Source organism: Lissotriton helveticus (assembly GCF_964261635.1).
Source record: "Lissotriton helveticus chromosome 1_1 unlocalized genomic scaffold, aLisHel1.1 SUPER_1_unloc_31, whole genome shotgun sequence".
NCBI lineage: Eukaryota > Metazoa > Chordata > Amphibia > Caudata > Salamandridae > Lissotriton > Lissotriton helveticus.
Genome location: NW_027611672.1, coordinates 111,776 through 132,507, shown reverse-complemented (window position 1 = coordinate 132,507; position 20,732 = coordinate 111,776). Strand labels below are relative to the sequence as shown.

The 20,732-nt window shown below is 47.6% G+C and overlaps 1 protein-coding gene across 2 annotated transcripts in view; it reads left to right on the top strand.

Annotated features, from left to right (window-relative positions):
* LOC144805869 (uncharacterized) overlaps positions 1-20,732 on the top strand; it is a 93,662-nt gene that overhangs the window by 17,797 nt on the left and 55,133 nt on the right. Inside the window, exon 1 of one of the 2 annotated variants that reach the window (XM_078672349.1) lies at positions 17,339-17,406. The exons of the other annotated variant lie outside the window; for it this stretch is intronic. The gene's annotated coding sequence lies outside the window, so the exon portion shown is untranslated. Of the gene's footprint in view, positions 1-17,338; positions 17,407-20,732 lie in introns of those variants that run through there. 2 annotated transcript variants of the gene reach the window in all.

Here is a 20,732-nt window from a genome sequence, read left to right as displayed (position 1 = left end):
CTCTTCCCTCACTTTTTTTCAAATGAAAACCCTTCCCCCTCTGCCCTTTCTGCCTATTTTCCATAGCAACCACCTCTTGGAAAAACTCTGGTGTTTGCAAGTTCACACAACAATGTTGCAATTGAACTCTGAACTCTCAGTGCACCTGCATATCCAGTGCATTCTTTCATTTAATGATTTTTTATTGACCACTCAAAATACATCTTTCAAAGAACACATCTGTGCACCCTAACTTTCTGTTTTCATCAATCAAAATCCACCAATCACTGTTACTGCTTCATGAACACAGAAACTCCACAGTTTTTTTTTCATTTTACACTCTCATTTTTTCAACTGCCATTTCATTGCCACACTTCATCTGACTGCAGGAGAACCTTCTCTCACCATGTTTTCTGTCTGGATTGTTGGTCATAGTTATATTCACTGGGCTCAAAGGTACGTTGAAAGCAGGAATTTACCTAACCTCAATTTACAAGATGTGGAAATTAAGTGGTTTGGCCACAGAGGATTAAAATGTCACCAATTGATACCATTGGTGAAAACCTTTATGCATTTGCCAAAACCTGACCTGTTAATTGTGCACTGTGGAGGTAATGACTTGGGCACTTTGACTGGTGTAGGTCTGGAAATGCTTTTAAAGGACACCTTTGAGCAATTAATGGCACTTTTTCCTCAGACTGCCTTGGTATATTCAAATATATGCCAAAGACAGAAATGGAGGTGGTCAAACCAATTTTGTCCACAAATTGAGAAGTCGAGGAAGCATGTAAACAAATCTGTTTCAGCTTACATGAGAGACCATGGAATGGGCTCCCTGTACAACAATAACTTGCGTTACTACATGCAAGATATCTACAGAGGAGATGGAGTTCACTTCTCAGATGAGGGCAACAGAGTTTTCACTCTGAATTTAAGAATGTGCATTGGTACCTACTTATAAGTACCTAAATGTACCATAAACCCAAAAGCTCTTCTCAGAGCTACCCTACATCTAATCACTCACAATTATTATTTTACTCTAACTTTTTTCACTAATTTTCAACAAAGTACGCTCCCTGGGGCGCTACCCGGTACGCGTACCGGGAGCTAACCTCGCGAATTTTTTTTAAAAAAATGTTTTTTTTTCGCACATATAAACCTCCTCAGCCACCCTCAGAAAACCTAGGGGGTCAAGATAACTCTACCGTGCCCCCTTCTACCCATTCCGAACATTATTTGCCCTCCATCTTGTATCTTAATTCGACCGAAACACAAAATGGTGGACTCCCGGAACGCTTAAGGTCCGCGAACCGAGGCGCTCAACGGTTCGCGTACCGGGTCGCTCCCTGGGAAGATAAAGGAAATAAAAAATAATCAAAAAATCCAACAATCAATTAACATACAGCATTTGAAAAGACTATCATTCATTTTTCATTGTAGTACGCTCCCCAGAACGCTTCCCGGTTCGCGGACCGGGCGCTAACCACGAAAAAAAACAAAAAAAAAATTTATTTTTTTTTGCCCCGCGAGGCCCCTTTAAAACCTCCACATTAAACCTAGGGGGTCAGCGAGGATCTACTATGCCCCCTTATAGTTATTTCCCCCTTTGTTTTGGCCTCCTCTTGTCTCTCGATCCTACCGAGAGACAAGATGGCGGCCGCTCCGGACTGTTTAGAATGTTGACAGACACCGGAGAGCCAATCAGCTTCGCTACGCGAAGTTCCGGTACGCTTAAGGTCCGCGAACCGGGGCGCTGCCCGGTCCGCGCTTACAGATATATATCTTTTTTTGAACGTTAATTTCTCAAAATCCACTGCAGCACATATATTGAGACCTACAAAAGGCACATCGGGCTACCAGTCCCTACAATTTAGCCAGGTATCGTGCAAATCCATTCAGCCGTTCGGGCTAAAAGTGAGGCTAACCGCCCTATGGAAAACTCAATGTTAAAAACACGTTTTGGGACCCCCCTTTTTTCTCGGCCCCCCCTGGACAAACCCCCCCCAAATTTTCAGGGGCTGCTCAGAAACAAAATGTTCCATTTTCCAGAAAATTTCAGCCAATTCCGTCCACAAACGCCAAAGTTATTAGACATAGAATTTTCAAAAATCCCATTGGGAAAAAATCCTAACTATATATACCTACTGGCGACCGCCAGTAGGTAATATATATATATATATATATATATATATATATATCCACTCGATCCTCCCGCTGAACGAAGGGACGACAAGCCACACCAGCCAGGTACGATTTAGAATTTCTTTATTGGGCACAAAAACAGACGCGTTTCGAGCACACGGGCTTTTGGTCACATGACCACCACGGACATTTTGCAAGCAATATAGTGAGCAAAATAATAACAAGGGAAGAGAGACTCTGTGTTTAACGCCACACAGAGTTCCCAAATGCGCCATTACAAAAATAAATTAATGTAAAAGGAACATTGTGTTTAACAGTGTAGGGCACATTTCCAAGGTGTGTGGTATAAAGCAGCAAATTACATTAATGTTTACATTTTAAGACAATGAAGGGTATAGTACCCCAATTCCATACTGCGTTCAAAGGAACTTAAAGAACATGGAGGAGACAATGTCCGACTGGTGAAGGAAACGATTCATAAGTGACAGACAGTAGATGCTGAGTAGTGGAACAAAAAGAATTATTAAGTGAAAAAGAATAGTAAGAGATAAGAAAGGAAGGAGAGAGAGCTCGAATCCGGTCAGGTATAGTACCCATGACGAACCCGTCTTGCATGCTATTTAGCTAGCCACTACTCCCATATCCTTATATATCCTAATTCCTTTCTACGGTCAGTAGTCTGAGAGTGTCACATTTGAAAGCAGAGACTAAAGAGACTAGTGGTTGTAAACTCTACGGCCTTCGAAAATAATGTACTCTTTACCTACAGAGTATCACCCCTTCTACTCGTTTTACCGATGGGAAATCAATATTGAAATGTGGTATCTATATTAAGATTCGATATAGATCCGTGCTCATATCTCTAGTGTATATAGTTTTGTGGATTGCGTTGTGCTCGTAACAATATCTTCTATCCGTGATATACATTTGTGCTCCATTCACAGCCAAGTTTCTAAAAAAGATAAAGATAAGAAAAAAAAGGGGGGGTTTTATTACTATTCATAAATATTTCAGGTCAAAAAAGGCATCAGAAAACACACACAGGAATCATTCAAATGCAGTGAATGTAGAAGTAGATGTTATGTATATATAAGTACTGACCAGCAAACACACACGTGAAAAGCCATGTCATTGCAGTAAATGTGTGAAGATCTTTTGTCAACTTTCAAAGCTACAAAGACGTCAGCCTCTCTTCAGAAGAGTGCAGGATCAATAATGACGGTTGCAGAGCTACAACTGTGTGACAGCCAGGCCGAGCACTTCACTTCAGAAGAGTACAGGATCAATTATGAAGGTCACTGAGCTGCAGCTGTGTGATAGCCAGGCCGAGTACTTCACTTCAGAAGAGTGCAGGATCAATTATGAAGGTCACGGAGCTGCAGCTGTGTGATAGCCAGGCCGAGCACACTTCAGAAGTGTGCAGGATCAATAATGAAGGTCACAGATCTGCCGCTGTTTGATAGGCAGGCCTAGTACTTCACCCCAGAAGAGTGCAGGATCATTAATAACGGTGACCGAGCTGCAGCTGTGTGATAGCCAGGCCGAGCACACTTCAGAAGAGTTCAAGATCAATAATGAAGGTCTCAGAGCTGCAGCTGTGTGATAGCCAGGCTGAGTACTTCACTTCAGAAGAGTGCAGGATCAATAATGAAGGTCTCAGAGCTGCAGCTGTGAGATAGCCAGGCTGAGCACACGGTGTCTGTTCACCAGATACAGAATATTAATGAAAGTCTCCAACCTGCATGCTGTGTGATAGACAGGGTGAGCACGCGGCTTCTCTTCAGGAGTGTGAGAAATCATTTATAAAAGTCACTGATAGTTGACACTGTTTGTGTGATAGTTAAGCAAAATTACCATTTTACATTCTTGGACGACGATTTGTTGATGGCTAATGGAGCTCGATTTTGACATGATTGTTCCACAAAAGAAATGAAAAAAAAATTGATTGTATAAAAATAATATAAAGGTAGAACCAATCACGATGCTATAAAATGTACACAATAATGAGTACGTTTTACATATTAAAAAGAAAGGCATGTGTTTAAGATATGTAATAGAATAAAAAAATGATTTGGATTTTGGCATTTTACTGCTGATTGTAAAGAAATGATATTGCGCCCCTAAACTCAAGATAATTTGTGTTGTCAGCATGGAGTCTAGCAGAGGTGGCATTAGAAGGGGGCCCTGTCTCGACAGTGTGACTGCTGTCAGCATGGAGTTTGGCATAGGTGGCATTAGAAGGAGGTCCTGTCTCGACAGTGTGACTGCTGTCAGCAGAGAGTCTGGCAGAGGTGGCATTAGAAGGGGGCCCTGTCTCGACAGTGTGACTGCTGTCAGCATGGAGTTTGGCAGAGGTGGCATTAGAAGGGGGTCCTGTCTCGACAGTGTGACTGCTGTCAGCAGAGAGTCTGGCAGAGGTGGCATTAGAGGGGGGTCCTGTCTCGACAGTGTGACTGTTGTCAGCAGGTAGTCTGGCAGAGGTGGCATTAGAAGGGGTTCACGACTCGACAGTGTGACTGCTGTCAGCAGGGAGTCTGGCAGAGGTGGCATTAGAAGGGGGTCCTGTCTCGACAGCGTGATTGCTGTCAGCAGGGAGTCTGGCAGAGGTGCCATTAGAAAGGGGTCCTGTCTCAACAGTGTGACTGCTCTTAGAATGGCTCTGCTTTCGGTGTTCACATGACTGACAAGGTTTTTTTGAGATGGGACTAGCTCTTGTGTGTTAATAGAGAGATAAGTGCTACTTGTGATTCAAAGACCTGGGCTTCACTTCTTTCAATTCAGTCATTTTTGTCCAACCAATGTATCATCTCTTAGGAAAGTTAAAAATATGTCTGTGGCTTGGCACTCCCCTTGTTAACAATTCATAAAAATGTCATAAAATGTTCAGTACTTGTAAGTATTCTGCTACAAGAGGGATGTAGACATAGATTTGTCATATTCCAAAGAGACTTTTTTTAAGGGTCTTATTTAGTGCAACTTTATATACTGGGTGTTAGATTGTGTTATATCTAGACCACCGTATCTGTGATGGACGTGGAATAAAGGAGCCAAAGTACAAAGAGTTTCTCAGAAAGCTGTGAGCACCTTGTAAGGGTGAACAGTTATAAAGCTATGGTTATTTAAGGGTTGGCTTTTTGTCGAAATCTTTATGCCACAATCATATCCAGAATGTTGGTCTTCCTGTGTCCAGGACTAACCGATTGTTTCAAGCTTTTTTCATAGTATGGAAGGAAGGCTGTTCCTCAAAGCCCCTTTAAGAACATACGGTGCTAAAGTTCGAGCAAAAGCAATCTATGGCGCCCTCCGCTGGTGTTACTGAGCAGCACCTGCTTGAACTGTTGTCGTATGTAACTTGTAAAAGAGAATTCTGTGGGTTCCTCTGGGGAATAATCATTCCATAGTCCTACGGAAGCTTAACTTTAAATGTATAATTGACTATAATGGAACTGAAAGCCCTCCTGGACTGAGCCACGATAGGGATAAGTAAGTAGTCTGTACTGATGATTGTCTTTGTTACCTGATGAGCTCGAGTGTGGATGAATGGCACGAGGATCGCTGTCATCACACAGTGTATCCAGCTCAAATCTGTGTAAGGAATTGTGTTAAAATGTCCTCATTTTGTGCACATATTCACTCCAGTACTTCTAAAGCCAGGACACCATATCTAAATATTCATACAATTGAATATAATTACTAGTGAGGCCGAGTCATTTAGAAATTTTAGAGAACCAAAACATTTGACACAAAAAATTGTGATATGAAAATTATTGTATTTGGGTCTTTTGATTGCGTAAACCTTTTTCTGACCCTGGTTCACTTTAAAACAGGTGCTAGCTGATATACCTATGAAGCTGGTTTGAGATACAGGCTAGCACACTCGGTCAATGTCCGGTATACTAGGACGAGGTCACTTTCAGAACTTGGAAATTAAACCTTTAGTTACCGTAAAATGCTAGAAAGAGCATAGCACAGCCACAGAGCCGGAGTTCCATCCACCATGGCACTTTTGGTATGGAAGGCTTTGCGAACCAATGATATTCAAGTAAAGAAAGATGACTCCCTACCTGTCCTGTATGGCATGGTGGGTGTTCACCGAGAACTGGTTTCTCAATCTAGGCGGAGGGCACTCAGTATGCTCAAACTAATTTAAAAGGTAGTTTGGTTGATGAACACGACAACTGTCCCTAGCTTTTACTGCAGTGTACAGAATAAAAAGGTCATACATTTCTGAAACACCTAGTTGCTTACTCTGAAGGGACGGATAAAATGATAACAAAGCAGCAATTTGCCAACAGTTATGTATTGAGATACATTTTCACTGTATTAAAGCCCTTAAAATGAAAAAAAAAGAATTTTAAGAAAGCTACTGTGAGACTCTAACTTTCCTCCTAACCTCAGATGATCTGGACGTTCTGTAGTAAATGGCCAACAGTATGACACAAATAAACTATAGAGTTTTAGGTCAAAAAGTGACTTCATTAGCCTAAAAATTCCTATCACCCATAAGTTGGAGGATGTTGCTGGTAGCCTATTTCCGCAAGTTTGATTTAACTAGCGGCGTGATTAACCATGGAATCTATTTAGTCAGTTTATGTATCTTTGAATGTTTAATCAAACTTTTAATGAGTTTTAGACGTTGGACGTATCTTATCCTTTGATCCACCAGTTCCTTGTTTCCTACCAGTGCTTATGAATTGATTAGTTGTTGTTAAACTGCATTTGAGTTGTTTACTTGTTCTTCTGTACTATTGCTATATCAATTTCGTGAAATATTAATTAATTCCTGAATAAATCTTGATTCATTCATTCACTCACATTCTGTCAGCTCTTATGTGATTTGTTTTTTAGGATCTGAGAATGCTTGAAATGTATGTCCAGGGCAGTGGGCCTCCAACTGGGGGGTGGGCCCTCCTAGGGGGTCCTGAGATGATCCCAGGTGGGGCTCTAGGCTCTGGTCAAAAGAAGCATTATATTGATAACTGTGCTATGTTTTAAGCTGTTTTGTTGTTTATATCCTAGCTAGGAGTATGTGTCAAAAGGGACGGGACTCCAAATTCTTTTCAAACTCCCCACCCCCACTTCGAATAAACACACTGTGGGTATTTGTACCCATTATTAGAACATTGGAATGTTGGGAGCTCCGTTAAAGCAGCGCCGGGCTTGTAATGGCTGGTATAAGTCCGGAGCACCATCATCCCAATGTTTGTCTTCATGTTTTTCTCTTTTTAATTTAGAACATTCTACCCTTAGTGGGTGTAATCTTCTAATTGCCTTATAGCCCTTCTGCCTCTGGATACACCGGTCGTTAAAGGCCCTGACCCCGTTACAGGCCTGAGACGCATGCCCTCGTCAGTGCGCCATAAGGCTATATTAAAGCCTGCCTGACCAGAATAGTATGTTTGTCAATCATGTGTTTGATTGCATTCTTAAAACAGTACTTAACTGCAATGTTTAAATGAGTCTAGACATATTTAAACATTGTCAATTGAATAGAATAATTTTGAAAAATTCTGAGGGGAGCCCGACGATCGCTGTGGAGTTGGGAGCGTGGCATTAAAAGGTTTTAAGACCACTGGTCTAGGGTGTTCCTCATCGGAGAGGTGTGAGGGGCCTGATGTAACACTGTTGGTTGGTCAAATCTTAAAGGGGAGGGCACATAGACTCAAAGCCGATGGATTTCAATGTCAAACCTGTTTATCACCACTTAATCATCCTCACAATTGCAATAAGTGACTGGATCAGGCCCCCTCCTCCCATGTCCAGATGGGCTGCTGGCTGAGTATGTTCAGCACAGGTTTGGAAATCAAGGTTTGAGATGTAAAACATTGTAGTAATGGAAACAAGTAAACTTTACAAAGGAATGGTGACGATGAAAGGGATGCCAAGCCCTGTGTGGCAGTGTTAGTACTGCTAGCAAGAGTGTGTACATTTATCAGCTAACAGTGCTGCTCCATGGAAAAGGTCAGCCATACCTCATACCTGTCAAACCCAACCTATTCTACACCCTCTCCCGCATCATCTGTAGGTGAATGGAGAGGGTGTGGGGGACCGGAGTTGGACTAACGGCTAGTGCGCTCAACCTCAGACCTGGGGATCTGGGTTCGAGTCTCGGTAACGACGCCCAACATCCTGTGATTCTGGGCAAATCACTTAATCTCCCTATGCCTAACAAAAATGAATGTGTGTCCACATGTAACGTGACTGGTGCTATGTAAAGCGCTCTGATACCTGATTCGGGTCAAGTTCGCGCTATATAAAACTCTGCAAAAAAAGAATGGTGAGTGAACAATATACTCTCTCTCATAAACCCACCTTTAGCAGACATGGGGGGAGCACTTCAGGCATAAACAACAAACCTAGGGCTGCTGATCGACCCCGATCACAGGACCAGAGTGTTTGGTCCTAGAGATCCACGAGGACTAGTTTGGTCCCGCGTGGAGCTGAAATGTAACCGGTTCCTGTCCAGAAATGCTGAGTGTCCACAGGGGACAGGCAGCCCTTGTTCTGGAAGAGCATGGGCATTAAGTGCTTATGACCGGGGGATGCACAGTCCCTTAAAATAATTTATAGACAGTTCATACACTACTAGTACAGCGGCTGGTATCAAACGCTTGAAGGGGGAAGAGCCGTGTTCCCTAAATCACTGCATTTAGAGCTGACCGTAGGAAACCACCCAAACTTCACGCAACTTGGCCTCCACTTGTTCTTTTGGTCGGGCACCGCGGGAACCTCCTTTAGGCTTACTTCAGTAAGTAGTGGGTTTGAAACCCTGTGACTTGGATTACCGTCCGTCTTTGTGTAAGGAGCCCTTAAGTTGTAGGGTGCTTTATAGGGTTAGCATTAGAGTTGGAATAGGAATGTCCCCTGCATTTTTGGAGGTGTTTTATTAACCTCGCACTCGACCCGAAGGTATCGGGGATCATAGTGCTTTATATGAGCCCCAGTTGCGTTACAGATGCACACATCCACTTTTGTTAGGATCTGAGAATGCTTGAAATGTATGTCTTGGGCAGGAGGCCTCAAACTGGGGGGTGGGCCCTCCTAGGTGGTGCTGAGATGAACCCAGGTGGGGCTCTAGGCTCTGGTCAAAAGAAGCATTATATTGCTAAGAGTGCTATGTTTTAAGCTGTTTTGTTGTTTATATCCTAGCTAGGAGTATGTGTCAAAAGGGACGGGACTCCAATTTTTTTTCAAAACCCCCACCCCCACTTCGAATAAACACACTGTGGGTATTTGTACCCATTATTAGAACATTGGAATGTTGGGAGCTCCGTTAAAGCAGCGCCGGGCTTGTAATGGCTGGTATAAGTCCGGAGCACCATCATCCCAATGTTTGTCTTCATGTTTTTCTCTTTTTAATTTAGAACATTCTACCCTTAGTGGGTGTAATCTTCTAATTGCCTTATAGCCCTTCTGCCTCTGGATACACCGGTCGTTAAAGGCCCTGACCCTGTTACAGGCCTGAGACGCATGCCCTCGTCAGTGCGCCATAAGGCTATATTAAAGCCTGCCTGACCAGAATAGTATGTTTGTCAATCATGTGTTTGATTGCATTCTTAAAACAGTACTTAACTGCAATGTTTAAATGAGTCTAGACATATTTAAACATTGTCAATTGAATAGAATAAGTTTGAAAAATTCTGAGGGGAGCCCGACGATCGCTGTGGAGTTGGGAGCGTGGCATTAAAAGGTTTTAAGACCACTGGTCTAGGGTGTTCCTCATGGGAGAGGTGTGAGGGGCCTGATGTAACACTGTTGGTTAGTCAAATCTTAAAGGGGAGGGCACATAGACTCAAAGCCGATGGATTTCAATGTCAAACCTGTTTATCACCACTTAATCATCCTCACAATTGCAATAAGTGACTGGATCAGGCCCCCTCCTCCCATGTCCAGATGGGCTGCTGGCTGAGTATGTTCAGCACAGGTTTGGAAATCAAGGTTTGAGATGTAAAACATTGTAGTAATGGAAACATGTAAACTTTACAAAGGAATGGTGACGGTGAAAGGGATGCCAAGCCCTGTGTGGCCGTGTTAGTACTGCTAGCAAGAGTGTGTACATTTATCAGCTAACAGTGCTGCTCCATGGAAAAGGTCAGCCATACCTCATACCTGTCAAACCCAACCTATTCTACACCCTCTCCCGCATCATCTGTAGGTGAATGGAGAGGGTGTGGGGGACCGGAGTTGGACTAATGGCTAGGGCGCTCAACCTCAGACCTGGGGATCTGGGTTCGAGTCTCGGTAACGACGGCCAACATCCTGTAATTCTGGGCAAATCACTTAATCTCCCTATGCCTAACAAAAATTAATGTGTGTCCACATGTAACGTGACTGGTGCTATGTAAAGCGCTCTGATACCTGATTCGGGTCAAGTTCGCACTATATAAAACTCTGCAAAAAAAGAATGGCGAGTGAACAATACACTCTCTCTCATAAACCCACCTTTAGCAGACATGAGGGGGAGCACTTCAGGCATAAACAACAAAACTAGGGCTGCTGATCTACCCCGATCACGGTACCAGAGTGTTTGGTCCTAGAGATACACGAGGACTAGTTTGGTCCCGCGTGGAGCTGAAATGTAACCGGTTCCTGTCCAGAAATGCTGAGTGTCCACAGGGGACAGGCAGCCCTTGTTCTGGAAGAGCATGGGCATTAAGTGCTTATGACCGGGGGTTGCACAGTCCCTTAAAATAATTTATAGACAGTTCATACACTACTAGTACAGCGGCTGGTATCAAACGCTTGAAGGGGGAAGAGTCGTGTTCCCTAAATCACTGCATTTAGAGCTGACCGTAGGAAACCACCCAAACTTCACGCAACTTGGCCTCCACTTGTTCTTTTGGTCGGGCACCGCGGGAACCTCCTTTAGGCTTACTTCAGTAAGTAGTGGGTTTGAAACCCTGTGACTTGGATTACCGTCCGTCTTTGTGTAAGGAGCCCTTAAGTTGTAGGGTGCTTTATAGGGTTAGCATTAGAGTTGGAATAGGAATGTCCCCTGCATTTTTGGAGGTGTTTTATTAACCTCGCACTCGACCCGAAGGTATCGGGGATCATAGTGCTTTATATGAGCCCCAGTTGCGTTACAGATGCACACATCCACTTTTGTTAGGATCTGAGAATGCTTGAAATGTATGTCTTGGGCAGGAGGCCTCAAACTGGGGGGTGGGCCCTCCTAGGTGGTGCTGAGATGAACCCAGGTGGGGCTCTAGGCTCTGGTCAAAAGAAGCATTATATTGCTAAGAGTGCTATGTTTTAAGCTGTTTTGTTGTTTATATCCTAGCTAGGAGTATGTGTCAAAAGGGACGGGACTCCAATTTTTTTTCAAAACCCCCACCCCCACTTCGAATAAACACACTGTGGGTATTTGTACCCATTATTAGAACATTGGAATGTTGGGAGCTCCGTTAAAGCAGCGCCGGGCTTGTAATGGCTGGTATAAGTCCGGAGCACCATCATCCCAATGTTTGTCTTCATGTTTTTCTCTTTTTAATTTAGAACATTCTACCCTTAGTGGGTGTAATCTTCTAATTGCCTTATAGCCCTTCTGCCTCTGGATACACCGGTCGTTAAAGGCCCTGACCCTGTTACAGGCCTGAGACGCATGCCCTCGTCAGTGCGCCATAAGGCTATATTAAAGCCTGCCTGACCAGAATAGTATGTTTGTCAATCATGTGTTTGATTGCATTCTTAAAACAGTACTTAACTGCAATGTTTAAATGAGTCTAGACATATTTAAACATTGTCAATTGAATAGAATAAGTTTGAAAAATTCTGAGGGGAGCCCGACGATCGCTGTGGAGTTGGGAGCGTGGCATTAAAAGGTTTTAAGACCACTGGTCTAGGGTGTTCCTCATGGGAGAGGTGTGAGGGGCCTGATGTAACACTGTTGGTTAGTCAAATCTTAAAGGGGAGGGCACATAGACTCAAAGCCGATGGATTTCAATGTCAAACCTGTTTATCACCACTTAATCATCCTCACAATTGCAATAAGTGACTGGATCAGGCCCCCTCCTCCCATGTCCAGATGGGCTGCTGGCTGAGTATGTTCAGCACAGGTTTGGAAATCAAGGTTTGAGATGTAAAACATTGTAGTAATGGAAACATGTAAACTTTACAAAGGAATGGTGACGGTGAAAGGGATGCCAAGCCCTGTGTGGCCGTGTTAGTACTGCTAGCAAGAGTGTGTACATTTATCAGCTAACAGTGCTGCTCCATGGAAAAGGTCAGCCATACCTCATACCTGTCAAACCCAACCTATTCTACACCCTCTCCCGCATCATCTGTAGGTGAATGGAGAGGGTGTGGGGGACCGGAGTTGGACTAATGGCTAGGGCGCTCAACCTCAGACCTGGGGATCTGGGTTCGAGTCTCGGTAACGACGGCCAACATCCTGTAATTCTGGGCAAATCACTTAATCTCCCTATGCCTAACAAAAATTAATGTGTGTCCACATGTAACGTGACTGGTGCTATGTAAAGCGCTCTGATACCTGATTCGGGTCAAGTTCGCACTATATAAAACTCTGCAAAAAAAGAATGGCGAGTGAACAATACACTCTCTCTCATAAACCCACCTTTAGCAGACATGAGGGGGAGCACTTCAGGCATAAACAACAAAACTAGGGCTGCTGATCTACCCCGATCACGGTACCAGAGTGTTTGGTCCTAGAGATACACGAGGACTAGTTTGGTCCCGCGTGGAGCTGAAATGTAACCGGTTCCTGTCCAGAAATGCTGAGTGTCCACAGGGGACAGGCAGCCCTTGTTCTGGAAGAGCATGGGCATTAAGTGCTTATGACCGGGGGTTGCACAGTCCCTTAAAATAATTTATAGACAGTTCATACACTACTAGTACAGCGGCTGGTATCAAACGCTTGAAGGGGGAAGAGTCGTGTTCCCTAAATCACTGCAGTTAGAGCTGACCGTAGGAAACCACCCAAACTTCACGCAACTTGGCCTCCACTTGTTCTTTTGGTCGGGCACCGCGGGAACCTCCTTTAGGCTTACTTCAATAAGTAGTGGGTTTGAAACCCTGTGACTTGGATTACCGTCCGTCTTTGTGTAAGGAGCCCTTAAGTTGTAGGGTGCTTTATAGGGTTAGCATTAGAGTTGGAATAGGAATGTCCCCTGCATTTTTTGGGGAGTTTTATTAACCTCGCACTCGACCCGAAGGTATCGGAGATCATAGTGCTTTATATGAGCCCCAGTTGCGTTACAGATGCACACATCCACTTTTGTTAGGCACAGGGATATTGAATGATTTGTCCAGAATCACAGGATGTCCCACGTGACGGATCGGAGTGCCATTCCTGAATGTAGCTAAACCAGGACCCCTAAATGTGCGCTGCCAGCTCTGCTCAGTTTGACTTCTAATTATTATAGCAGCGCTCCAGCACTTGACAGCTCAGAAAGCCATAAAAATGTGTGACTTTGCATTTCAGTACGGTGATGCAGACCACCACATTGAAATGTGTTACTCTAACCCCTGATGCGTGGTACTTGGCAGGCCTGCTCCCCTCAACACAGGCAACCTTGCAGTATGGTGCAAGGCTGCCTGCATTGGCGCTAGGCAGCTAAATTCAGCACCAGCACAGGGAGAAATGTAGGGCTGCACCGTATTCTTGTAAATACGGTGTAGTCCTGCATTTCAGAAGTGGAGAGCGTGGCGTTAAGCCAAGGAGGCCAACACAGTGCTCCACCACTTCCTTGTAAATATGCCCCTTAATGACAACAGCCTGACCCATTTTATCAAGAGACAGAAACTCCTCTCATTTCAGAAGATGCACGGCCTTGACGTAGCATTGCTCCAGGACACACACCTGTCACCTATTGAACATGATAAACTCTGAAGGGATTGGATGAGTACGGTACTACATGCCAGCAGGATCCAAACTACCCTTCCACATCCATCTACTCCTTTAGAACAAAGAGAGAGTGGGTCGGACATCTTATTTCCCAAATCCCTGGGGGTTTGCACACTGTGGACGTGGCGGGACCCCCCAGGGCAGATATATTTTTGTCAAGAGTCTTTGTGTGTGGGCTTTATCTATGCCCCGGCGGCTGACCAAACTCCTGCTCTCCTTTGGACAGCCGGGGTATTCATGAGGGGGGTGCGGGAATATGGCACCTTGACAAGTCCAGAAACCATACCACCAGGCAGCCCTGCGACCGGTTCATCCTCTCTGACATTATTGATGTTCATGCCTTGATGGAGCCATGGTGGTTGACTCACCTGAGGGACGCAGACTATACTTTCACCTCCTGCATCCATTGCAAACGTTTACACCTTGATCCTCCCAAACAGTACCTCTGATCATGATCTTCTGCTACTCGACCATAAACTTCGATTGTTGCAAACCCCTCAGGTCCTTTGACGTATGTACACAGCATGGTATAAAGCCCCTGAAAACAAGCACAGATGGTGTCAGTAATGGAGGAAAACATTGGGTCCATGTCCTCTGCACAGGTGTTGTGGGAGGGCAGGAAGGCCTTTTAGAGGTAATTTGATGAATGATTTGGCTGCCTATAAGTGCCACTGTGAGGCATAACAGCGTTGGTTGACTGACCTCCTGCTTCACCTGGCTCAGACGTATAACGCATTGCTGACACCTGCTTTTCTCAAGGAGCTGCTTGGGGCCAAGTATGATCTCAACTCCGATTACACAGTGGAGGGCCAGAGAGATACGCTCTGTGGACGATATAGTAGGGGACGGTGAGTTGGCCCCCTTTGCTACACTCATGCGTGATTATGGGATGCCACAATCGCATCACTGACAGTACCGACAGCTCATGCAGAGCCTGCGACACATGTTGGGTTCTCCCCCTTACGATCTAGAGACTGACCCAATGTTGCATTATATCGTGATGAGGAAAGGATTCAAGGACACTATGGTGGGATTGTATGTTACCACTATGGACAGCCTTTTTTCGAGCACCACTGCCCACACTGTATGCTGTTTGTGGGAGCAGAGGCTGTGCCTCTCACTGTCCGAGCAGGACGGACACGACTTTTGGAAAGACCATGGCAGTTTCCTCCAGGAGGTCAGGTTGAAATTCAGTTATTTCAAGTCCCTACACCACTGGAACTGGACGCCGGAGTGGATCTATAAAGCACATACGGCAGACGATTCCAAGTACTGGACGTGCTGAAGGTGTGGCGCAGTCGCCTGTGATATTTTACATTTCCTGCAGACTGTACAGTGCTTTGTGCTACTGGGGCTCCATTTGGGATACCTTGATGACCAACCTAGGGGTGGCACCGCAACTGACCTTGCTTCACAAAATGTCAGTATTCCAGGATTTAACCCACCACTGTAACAGTTAGCTGGCTATGGCCTTCGTAGTGGGAGTTGGCTTTTTGGGGGCGACCATGGGGCTTGGCACCCTGACAATTTTTTTTCCTGTTCCCGTGTCCCTTCCCCTCGTGTTCTCCCTCATCCTCCTTCCCTGATCATCTGGGGGTTTTCTGAGCCACATCACCTCTATCTAGAGGGGTTATTTCATTTATTGTTTTTCCTGTTTTCAATGTCTTCTCACAAGTTCTAGTTTACACAGTATCTTGGACTCTACTGGATCGATAAACTTCCATCCCTGTAATATGCTCATTGAATATGAAAAATCAATAGAGAATTGAGGTATTTAAAAAAGACACAGGGAGTGGTGTCACTTAACATTTGACTTTGACAATTCCAAAGGAAGACACATTACTGAATTTATAGACATGATCAGCACACATGTAAAGTGATAAAATTACAACCAAGTCTCACTAAAATAGACATTCAATGTAACATTCTACTGAACTGTGTGCAGTACTCATGGTGAAATATGAGAAAAGTTTTGCACCAAAATGTGTGACAGAGGGTCTGCTCTGTGCCGAATAGTCATGTGTGAAGTTCTAGTTAATCCCCATAGTTTGGAAGAATGGGCCAGGTGTGTGTGAGACCTCAGCATGACCTCCAAATGTGTTAGTGTCACTCGCGATGAGTGACGCTTGAAGGCTCTGATATATGCACGTCCAAATTAATGTCGCTGTCGAGGCACTCAAGGTTGCTTGAATGACAATGCTACAAAGAGTTGACGCACTCACTAATCAGCGGTGTATTGATGACGAGCGTACTATGATATAGGGGTCTATGTGAAGGAGTAGAATATTTTAGAGTAGTGAAATGTCCCTGCCCTGTTCTTCAGGCCAGTAATACCCACTCATGTTTATGATACAATGTAAACTGTGTGAGAAATGTCTGGTTCATACTTGGTTGCCCTATCTTAGGAATTCATTGTTTCAAAGATATATTGCTTTATTTTTTGTCAGTGAATCTTTTTTGATGAGAGGATGGTGGTTACTGGATACAAAAAAACAAAGCCTGGAAGAGGCCGCCATCTTAATATTTTAGGAGACAGTTGTGCTCTTAAACTAGGAACTCAAAACCTAATTAGAACCTACAATTTAGTCTTGTTTGAGGATATAAAACCGAATTAAATATAAGGAATAAGCCACAGACGCAGGAAAATAGGAAATAAGCTGTTCCTTCAATTGTCGCTTTGACACATGATCTATGCCTCATTGTCACTGATCTGGTGTTTAAAACTCCATGGTATTTACCTCTGTTTACTTTGATATCTAGTACGTTGGGGATTTGAAAAACTGCAAATAAATGATTTAAAAGAATAAATAAGCTGCCCAGTTTAATTGGAAAACTGACTGATATTCTGATATATTCTTTAAAATACAGATATATTCATTGAAATACAGATATATTCTTTGAAATACAGACAGACTTAAATTAGTCCTTTACGTCAGTGTTTGGAAGATGCAATCTGAAGAGAAGCTATAAATACTTTTTTACAGCAGCAAATTGTGAGGCCCTGTTCTTGAAGTGTCTGACCCTTAAAAACATTCACATCTGTGACATCTGAAATCCCAGGTCTTTACAGGTATAAATGCTTGTTTGCGTGAAATATGTTCACTGCTGGAGCCTGGGTGGCAGTTCCATCAGCGGCCACCAGAGGGCGCTCCTCGCCTGCTGGTGAAATCCACTAAGCTGCACGCTGTATGAAAGGGAGAATGGTTTCCTCTTCCGGGTCAGCGGCGGCAGAGACAGCAACAGCAACCGTGGTGACATCATTTCCGGCCTCTCCTGGTGTGTGCAGCCTGCAGCGGAGGAGGAAGGAGCCCTGTCTGGTGAGCAGTTACCGCCATCTACAGACAATCACAGATCCCCCCCCTCACAGACCCCAGATCTGCCCCCCCAGGAGGAGGAGAGAGCCTGGACAGTGTTCTGCTCAGGTGGCTGCAATGTATTAATCCAAGGATCAGATTCCCCCTCCCCCCCCCCTGGCATTCATGGTCTCTTCCTGCTGCTGAGCCTGAGTGGGTGCAGAGGAGGTGAGGCTTGTCCAGGGGAGCAGAGAAGGAGAGGCCAGTCCAGGGGTGCAGAGGAGGTGATGCCTGTCCAGGGGTGCAGAGGAGGTGATGCCTGTCCAGGGGGGTGCAGAGGAGGTGAGGCTTGTCCAGGGGTGCAGAGGAGGTGATGCCTGTCCAGGGGGGTGCAGAGGAGGTGAGGCTTGTCCAGGGGTGCAGAGGAGGTGAGGCTCCGGGGTGCGGAGGAGGTGAGGCCTGTCCAGGGGTGCAGAGGAGCTGAAGCCTGTCCAGGGGTGCAGAAGAGGTGAGGCCTGTCCAGAGGTGCATAGGAGGTGAGGCCTCTCCAGGGGTGCAGAGGAGGTGATGCCTGTCCAGGGGGGTGCAGAGGAGGTGAGGCTTGTCCAGGGGTGCAGAGGAGGTGAGGCTCCAGGGTGCGGAGGAGGTGAGGCCTGTCCAGGGGTGCAGAGGAGCTGAAGCCTGTCCAGGGGTGCAGAAGAGGTGAGGCCTGTCCAGGGGTGCAGAGGAGGAGCGGCCTGTCCAGGGGGCAGAGGAGGTGAGGCCTGTCCAGGGGTGCAGAGGAGGTGAGACCTGTCCAGGGGTGCAGAGGAGGTGAGGCCTGTCCAGGGGCAGAGGAGGTGAGGCCTGTCCAGGGGTGCAGAGGGGCGGAGGCCTGTCCAGGGGTGCAGAGGCGGTGAGGCCTGTCCAAGGGTACAGAGGAGGCAAGGCCTGTCCAGGGGGTGCAAAGGATTCGAGGTATGTCCAGGGGTGTAGTGGCGGTGAGTCGTGTCCAGGGGTGCAGAGGAGATGACGCCTGTCCAGGGGTTCAGAGGAGGTAAGGTGTGTCCAGGTGGTGCAGAGGAGGTGAAGCCTGTCCAGAGGGGTCCAGAGGAGGAGAGGCCTGTCCAGGGGTGTAGAGGAGGTGAGGCCTGTCCAGGGGTGCAGAGGAGGTGATGCCTGTCCAGGGGGGTGCAGAGGAGGTGAGGCTTGTCCAGGGGTGCAGAGGAGGTGAGGCTCCGGGGTGCGGAGGAGGTGAGGCCTGTCCAGGGGTGCAGAGGAGCTGAAGCCTGTCCAGGGGTGCAGAAGAGGTGAGGCCTGTCCAGAGGTGCATAGGAGGTGAGGCCTCTCCAGGGGTGCAGAGGAGGTGATGCCTGTCCAGGGGGGTGCAGAGGAGGTGAGGCTTGTCCAGGGGTGCAGAGGAGGTGAGGCTCCAGGGTGCGGAGGAGGTGAGGCCTGTCCAGGGGTGCAGAGGAGCTGAAGCCTGTCCAGGGGTGCAGAAGAGGTGAGGCCTGTCCAGGGGTGCAGAGGAGGAGCGGCCTGTCCAGGGGGCAGAGGAGGTGAGGCCTGTCCAGGGGTGCAGAGGAGGTGAGACCTGTCCAGGGGTGCAGAGGAGGTGAGGCCTGTCCAGGGGCAGAGGAGGTGAGGCCTGTCCAGGGGTGCAGAGGGGCGGAGGCCTGTCCAGGGGTGCAGAGGCGGTGAGGCCTGTCCAAGGGTACAGAGGAGGCAAGGCCTGTCCAGGGGGTGCAAAGGATTCGAGGTATGTCCAGGGGTGTAGTGGCGGTGAGTCGTGTCCAGGGGTGCAGAGGAGATGACGCCTGTCCAGGGGTTCAGAGGAGGTAAGGTGTGTCCAGGTGGTGCAGAGGAGGTGAAGCCTGTCCAGAGGGGTCCAGAGGAGGAGAGGCCTGTCCATGGGGGTGCAGAGGAGGAGAGTCCTGTCCAGAGGGGTGCAGAGAAGGAGAGGCCTTTCCAGGGGGTGCAGAAGAGGTGAGGCCTTCCCAGGAGTGCAGAGGAGGTGAGACCTGTCCAAGGGCGCAGAGGAGGTGAGGCCTGTCCAGGGGCAGAGGAGGTGAGGCCTGTCCAGGGGTGCAGAGGGGCTGAGGCCTGCCCAGGGGTGCAGAGGAGGAGAGGCCTGTCTAGGGGGCAGAGGAGAAGAGGCCTGTCGTGGGGTGCAGATGAGGTGAGGCCTGTCCAAGAGGTGCAGAGAAGGTGAGTCCTGTCCAGGGATGCAGAGGCGGTGAGGCCTGTCCAAGGGTACAGAGGAGGCAAGGCCATTCCAGGGGGTGCAAAGGATTCGAGGTATGTCCAGGGGTGTAGGGGAGGTGAGTCGTGTCCAGGGGTGCAGAGGAGATGACGCCTGTCCAGGGGTTCAGAGGAGGTAAGGTGTGTGCAGGTGGTGCAGAAGAGGTGAAGCCTGTACAGAGGGGTCCAGAGGAGGAGAGGCCTGTCCATGGGGGGTGCAGAGGAGGAGAGTCCTGTCCAGAGGGGTTCAGAGAAGGAGAAGCCTTTCCAGGGGGGTGCAGAAGAGGTGAGGCCTTCCCAGGAGTGCAGAGGAGGTGAGGCCTGTCCAGGGGTGCAGAGGGGGTGAGGCCTGTCCAGGGGTGCAGAACTGAGGCCTGTTCAGAGCTGCAGAAGAGGTGAGGCCTACCCAGGAGTGCAGAGGAGGTGAGGCGTGTCCAGGGGTGCAGAGTAGGAGAGACCTGTTCAGGGGTGCAAAGGAGGTGAGGCCTTTCAAGGGGGCAGAGGAGGAGAGGTGTGTCCAGGGGTGCAGAGGAGGCAAGGCCTGTCCAGGGGTGCAGAGGAGGTGAGGCCTGTCCAGGAGTGCAGAGGAGGTGAGGCCAGTCCAGGGTTCCAGCGGAGGTTAAGCCTTTCCCCGGTTGCTGAAGAGGTGAGGCCTACCCAGGAGTGCAGAGGATGTGAGGCCTGTCCAGGGGTGCAGAGGGGGTGAGGCATGGCCAGGGGTGCAGAGGAGGTGAGCCCTGTCCAGGGGTGCAGAGGAGGTAAGGCCTGTCCAGGGGTGCAGAGGAGATGAGGCCTGTCCATGGGGGTGCAGAGAAGATGAGCCCTGTCCAGTGGTGCAGAGGAGGTGAGGCCTGTCCAGGGGTGCAGAGGAGGAGAGGGCTGTCCATGGGTGCAGAAGAGGCGAGGCCTGTCTAGGGGTGCAGAGGTGGTGAGGCCTATCCAGAGGTGCAGAGGAGGTGAGGCCTGTCCGGGGGGTGCCGGGGAGGAGATACATGTCCAGGGGGTGCCGAGGAGGAGAGGCATGTCCAGGGGTGCATAGGAGGTGAGGCCTGCCCAGGGGTGCATAGGAGGTGAGGCCTGTCCAGGGGGTGCTGAGGAGGTGAGGCCAGTCCAGGGGGTGCCGAGGAGGAGAGACCTGTCCAGGGGTGCCGAGGATGTGAGGCCTCTCCAGGGGGCAGAGGAGGAGAGGCCTGTCCAGGGGCGCAGAGGAGGAGAGGCCTGTCCAGGGGTGCAGA